Consider the following 6,683-nt stretch of genomic DNA (forward strand, 5'->3'; position numbering starts at 1 on the left):
GCCACATGCAAATATAAATATTGTATTTGTTTCCGTTTTGTTTTTTTACTTCAAAATAAGATATGTGCAGTGTGCATAGGAATTTGTTCATAGTTTTTTTTAAAACTATAGTCCAGCCCTCCAACGGTCTGAGGAACAGTGAACTGGCCCCCTGTTTAAAAAGTTTGAGGACCCCTGATCTATACCTTCAAGAAGTTTACACTTAGCCTGGTCAGTGTGGCTCAGTGGTTGAGCACCGACCTATGAACCACTCGATCATGGGTTCTATTCCCGGAGAGGGCACATGCCCAGGTTGTGGGCTTGATCCCTGGTGGGGGTGTGCTGGAGGCAGCTGATCAATGATTCTCTCTCATCGTTGATGTTTCTATCTTTCTCACACTCTCTGAAATCAATTAAAAAATATATATTTTTTAAAAAAGAAGTTTACACTTTAACAGGGAAGATAAATAGTATTATATACTTAGGAATAATTAATTAATCACCTGAGTATAACAAGTCCTTAGCAGACAGGCAAGGAGACCATCAACTCCTGGGAACTATGCATGGAAGTTTTCCTTTCCACTGTATTTAGAAGCCAGACCTGAACGACAAAAGATTTTTAAATTTATAGATAAATGTTAAGCTTTATATCTTTTTGTTGTTGTTAATCCTCACCCGAGGATGTTTTTTTTTCATTGATTTTTTATCTTTTTAGTTTTTTTTAGACAGAGAGTGGAAGAGAGGAGGAGAGAGAGAAAGAGATAAAAGAGACACAGCAATCCTTTGGTATGCAGCCAACACTCTAACCACTGAACACACTGGTCAGGGCTAGGTCCTCTTCGAACAGGTGTCACCTGCATGCGGTCTGCATGCCGCACTGCCTCAGGCCGGCCCAGCCACAGTTAAGCACACTCATGAATAATTACTCGGTGGGGCCATGCCATCCCCACCAAGTAGCACTTACTTTTTTCTTGGAGATGTTCCGTATTGGTATATAATTTGGATTCGGCTTAGTACTCCACAATTGTGTTTTTATCACAATTTCTTTAATTAACATCCTATTGAGAGACACATAGTTTTTCTTTTTTTTTCAATTAGTAGACCTTATTTTTACAAGCACTTTTAGATTTACAGAAAAATGAGCAGAAAGTATAACGTTCCCATGTTACCCTCCCTTCCCCAATTCCTCCTGCTATTAACATCTTGCATTAATGTGGTACGTTTGTTACAACTGATGAGCCAATATTGATACAGTATTATTATTGTTATTGTTAACTAAAGACCATAGTTTGCATTAGGGTTCACTCTGTGTTGTACATTCTATGGGTTTTGACAAGTTAGTGTAATGACGTATGTGCCATACAGAGTAGGTTCATTGATCTACAGGCCCCGCGTTCTACCTCTTTATTCCGCCCTTCCTCCCTGAAATCCCGTAGTGGGATATAGATTTTTCTAATCAGTTATTTGTAGTTCAGCTTCCAGAGCCTTTATATCCTACTTGCAACCCTCCTTTCTCCTCGCCTCCTGCCTCCTGAGCTCTGGCCACGCCACATTGGTCCTGCTTTCCGGGACACAGCAGGCAGTCCCCACCGGCCCGCACTGCCCGGCCGCTCCTCCTGCCGGCTGCACGCAGGTGCCCCTTCCCTCTGAAGCCTGTCACAGCCCAGTCTAACCCGCAACAGAGTTATGGTCCCCTCCCCTGTGGGTTCTTATGCTAATCTATCATCCACGCAACAGACACTTGGGGAGCACCTTCCACAGGCCAAGCAGGGTGCTGGTGCTCAGGGTCCGGGGGGCGGGGGGATGCGTAACATGGCTATGAAGCCCAGCTCTCGAACAGTTGAAAGCTCCTCGAAGAAAATAAAATGAAAGATGCCAACACGGGCAGGGAAGGGCTCTCAGAGGGGGTGGCATTTCAGAAGGGATGGGGGACAGTACGCAGAGTGGAAGAAACAGCAGGTGCAAAGTCGCAGGGCATTTGATGCAAACCGGAGGAACACTTACTAGTACCCATGTGCCCATGCTGCCTCACCTTCTTTGAGGCACTGGGTAACCTATGGGTGCTTAGTGACCAGCCCAGGGCCCGGGACTCGGAGAGCAGCGGACTGGCCAGGCCTCCTCGGGGCTCCGGGGCTCCTGGCGCACACTCTTCCCTCACCCGCCCAGCTGGGTGCTGGCAGCTCTGTTTGCGGAAGCACTGGAGCCCTTGATACCAAACCCCAATGACCGGAGAGGAGGCTGTCGGCCTCTTTAAAGAGCTCACAAGCCCCAGCCTTTTTACACATAGCTGGTCTCCTTTCACCAGCCCCTAAGGCCAGGATTGATGGCCTACTCCCCAGAGGCAGTTAGACCAACAGAGGGGTCACTTCCCTGGGGGTCCAGGTTCCTACAATTGTAGGATGTGCCCACTTCCTCTTTGCATTTTATGACCTCCTGGCCAGCTAATCCTGAAGTGGGTCACATGGGAAGGAGGTGAATGGTACGGGCTGGGGCTGCAGCTGCCTTCGAAGCCAGAGGCCAGGCCAGGCTCAGGAAAGGGCTGGCCGGTGGTGTGGAGGTTCCCAGGGCCCTCCCCCACCCAGACACCCATAGTGGAGGCCTCAGCGGGGCCGGTCCACTGTGGAGTCTGCTCAGAGGGACAGACAAGAGGCAAAAACACTGGGTTCATAATCTCAGAATCTAGTGGGGAGAAATGGCAAAATGAATAAGTCACTCTTCACATGAAAAGTCACTCTTTCATTTCCTTGTTGCCTTTCCTTTCATTCTTGTAGAACCCCAGTGAGGTCGTTCTTAGGACACCCCATGACAGACGAGGAGACAGGCAGAGGCGAGCCCCGCTTGCGTAACCCAGAGGTGACAGGTCCAGGTTTTGATCTTGGCTTCAGAGGCTGGGTTGGCTCAGAGGCACCAAGAACAACAGGAGGTCAGGAAAGGGCGTGGCCTTCGGGATGCCTGGGTCAGCTTTCAAGGGACCAAAAGCAGGGAAAGGGCGGCCTAGGAGGGGACAGACACAACAGAAAAGGCAGAGCCTGTCACGGGACAGTGACACGGGCCTGGACCAGGGCTCGGGGAAACACAAGCCTCCTGCTATTTCTCTGCAGGCCTCTTCCCTTACCACCCGCCTCTCCTTTCCCACGGCCTTTGCTCCGGTTCCTGGCCTCTCACCCCGACGGCAGGGCAGCGGCCCGGAACACGGGCTGCGAGTTCAAATCCCTCTTGCTGGCCATGGCACTTTGGGCAGATGACTGACCCTCTCAGGTCCTCCTTTCCCTCGTCTCTAACATGAGCTTGATGACAGCGGGACTGGGGTGAGCACAGGGCTACGCAGATAGAGCCGATACCACATCCTGTCTGTGAATGCTGCTCCCAGCCGGTGCTTCTCGGTCTCCAGCACAGCTGCTAACTTGTCGCTTGCTCTGCTCAAAAAAATAAGCCCGAACATGCTATTTTGGCACCCAGGGCCCCCTAAGGTCCGCTCCTCAACACCCCTGTAGTCAGACTGTCTTCAGATGGTCTGAAAGCCTCAGAGGATGGGGACATACTGTGTTAGTATTTCCCACTCTGACACAGTGGAAAGAACACCAGTGTTCAAATCCTGGCTCATCTGGTAGTTTTTGCGGGAGGGGCACCTAACTCCCGACGTCCCAGCAGCCTTCCTTACCTGTAAGGAGGGGCCGCCCTCTCCTCTGCCGGCTGCTCTGAGAGGCTGGTGACGCCAGTGGGTGCTTCTTCAATGTTTCCTTTTCTAAACTTCAACAAAGCGTATGTTCACTCCACACAGATACAAGGGGTTCTGCTAAGAACTCGTGATCAAGGGGCTCGCCAGCAGCGCTCACGCCACGACGGCCTTGCATTCAGCTTCCCCACCATGACTGTGTTATGATGACCAGGCTTAAGGGGGGCTCCGTGTCTGCCTTGCAGGTAGTCAGTGTTCAATCAGGTGTATTGGATGAATTCATTACTGATGAGAAGCCTTGAATGCTGTGTTCAGTGTCCAAGACACATGTTTGCAACACGTGCTATGATTCTCCGCAAGGAAACTCGCGCTCCTACTAGTAAGAGTGCGTTGGTGACTTAGAATCAGCAGGGGAGTCACAGCCATGGGCCCTGGACAGCAGTGATGACAGGTTTGCAACCAGGAAGGGATCCCTTCTGCGAGCCGCTCTCCTCAGCTCTGCTCTGGCCTCTGCGGAAATGAACGGACGTGTTGCTGTGTGCCTACCGCGTCCTCTGTCCTTGCATCTTACAACCATCATCCCTCTGATCCCAGCGACAGTGTCGGGTGAGCTTTATGGTCCCCACTTTACAGATGAGGAAAGTGAGGCGAAGAAAAGACAGTGGGCGGTGGAGCTGAAATCTGAACCCAAGGCTGGCCTGAAGTCTGTTCCTGGCAGTGCCCGTGCCTCCTGCACCAGCTGGTTAGCCAGGGTGGGGTTCACACTGTGCAGCTAGCATCCTTTCCCCGCGCACATTTCCCGGGCTGGCAGGACCACTCTTGAAAGACCAGACCAACTAACTCCCCAGAGTTTGTTTCCAGCCTCAGACAAGCCCAAACCGCTCCGCGTGCTGGGTGCTGGCAGCCCTCAGCTGCACGCTTCCGACAGTCCCTGAAGGGGGTTAAAACTCAGGGCAAGTGGAAACTTCCCCCAATGTGGTGTTCAGAGGTGGAATTTTTTTCTCTCTCTCTCCCAATTTTGAAACAGTCTGGAGGATCGGGGCTGTCGTCTGGCCTGGGCTCCTTTGGGCTTGATGATTTATTCATCAGGTGGCTGGGGTTCCTACATTCCTCCAGAGGAATTTGTTGTAGAGGGAAGCGGAGAGACAAGGAAACCCGTGGGCTCCAGTCCCCCTCCGCCCCTCACCCCTCACCCAGAGGTGAACAATGGCAAGTCTCCAGATCGGCCCCCTTCCCCAAGCTGGGTGCTTGATTGCCAAAGAGATAGCATCCGGGCAGCAGGAAACAATTAGCTGCCATTGTATCATTTAGGCTGGAGCCAGAGAGAGGTTGGGATGGGAGATTTGCAAGTTTATGAGCTCCCTTCTTCCCTTTTACACTTAAGTGCACACGAATCCCCCTGAGCCCCGGGCTGGCTAAGCCAGTAGTAAGGTCAAGTTGATTTGTTCCATTCCTTCCTTCCTTCCAGTTTGAATGCTGGCTTCACTATTTACTATTTGGGTGGCAGTTTGCTTAAACTTGGAAAGTCTTGGTTTCCTTATCTGTTAAATGGCAAAAATTATAGCACATAATGGGTTGTTGTGAGACTTAGATGAGCGAATCCATTTTAAGTATTTAGCAGCTGGCCCAGCACAGAAAAAGGACATATTAAATATAAGCTTTCACTATTTCTGTTATTGACTTAGCAAAGAGGGATTGTTAACTGTGTGCCAGGCATTTTGCTGAGTGTTAGTTATGGTCTGTAACTTCCAGTAACACCCAACTAGTAGGAGAAGCTGGCCCAGTGACAACGCAGCAGGCTAAGTGAAATGACAGACGAAAGAGTACTAGGAATGACTACTATATTCCAGGCAATCTTCGAAGGTCATTCCTTACCTTATTTCATTTAATCTTCACAACAGTCTCATGAGGCAGGCACTATCATTTCCTCTACGTTTTAGATGGAGAAACTTTTTAGAGGAGTGAGGTAACCTGCCCAAGGCCACCTAACTGTTGGAGGTGAGGTGGGAAGCCAGGCAGGCTACACCAGGTGCCAGGGGGGTATCTGGCCAGCCTGGGGCAGGAGAAGCTTCATAGAAGAAAGGATGTCTGAGTTGACCTTGAAGGTTCAGTAGGCCAAAAAAGGAAAAAAGAAAAGAAAAGCCAACAGGAGTGAGCAAGGGCAGAGGAAATAGCATGTGGGGGTTCCCTCTGCTTGGGGCTCACCCTGCTGTGCCAGGCTGAGATTTTGACCTGGTTTCCTTAGTCTTTAAAATGGAGTCCCACTTAGTAGTGCGATGAGGCTTTCACATGACAATGTGCACAGTGCTCAATAAATTCTTCATTCATTCATTCATTCATCCATCCATCCATCCATCCATCCAACACATTTTTATGAAGCACCTATAATGAGCCAGGCACCATTCTGGACATTGGGAACTTAGTGGTAAAAAAAAAGACAACTGCCTTGCCCTCATAGCGTTTCCATTCTAGTGAGCAAAACACACAATGAACAAATAAACACAAAATGTATATGTGACATAAGAACTGGTGATGGCAAAATATAAAACACTATAGGCCAAGGGGAGGCCAGAAGCTGAAGGGGAGACAAATGCCTTCTGAAGAGGTGACAATTAAGCCAAGACTGAACGAGGGAGGAAATGAGCCAGGCAAACATTAGGGCAAAGAGCTTTCCAGACCAAGAGACCACAGATGCAAAGGCCCAGAGGCAGAGCGTGCATGGGGTGATGGAAGAACGTCAGGGAAGGCCATGTGGCAGGAAGGAGGTGAGTAAGAGGAAAGAGAATCAGAGGAGATGCTGTCAGCGACAGGTCCCATGGAGCCGTTTGGGCCACAGTGGGGCCTTTAGATATTGTTTTAAATGACAAGTCCAGCCGGTGTGGCTCAGTGGTTGAATGTCGACCTATGAACCAGGAGGTCAGGGTTTGAGGCCCCGTCAGGACACATGCCTGGGTTGCGGGCTCAATCCCCAGTGCGGGGCATGCAGGAGGCAGCCAATCAATGACTCTCTTCCAACATGGATGCTTCT

Source organism: Myotis davidii, unplaced genomic scaffold, assembly GCF_000327345.1.
Source record: "Myotis davidii unplaced genomic scaffold, ASM32734v1 scaffold89, whole genome shotgun sequence".
NCBI classification, from domain to species: domain Eukaryota; kingdom Metazoa; phylum Chordata; class Mammalia; order Chiroptera; family Vespertilionidae; genus Myotis; species Myotis davidii.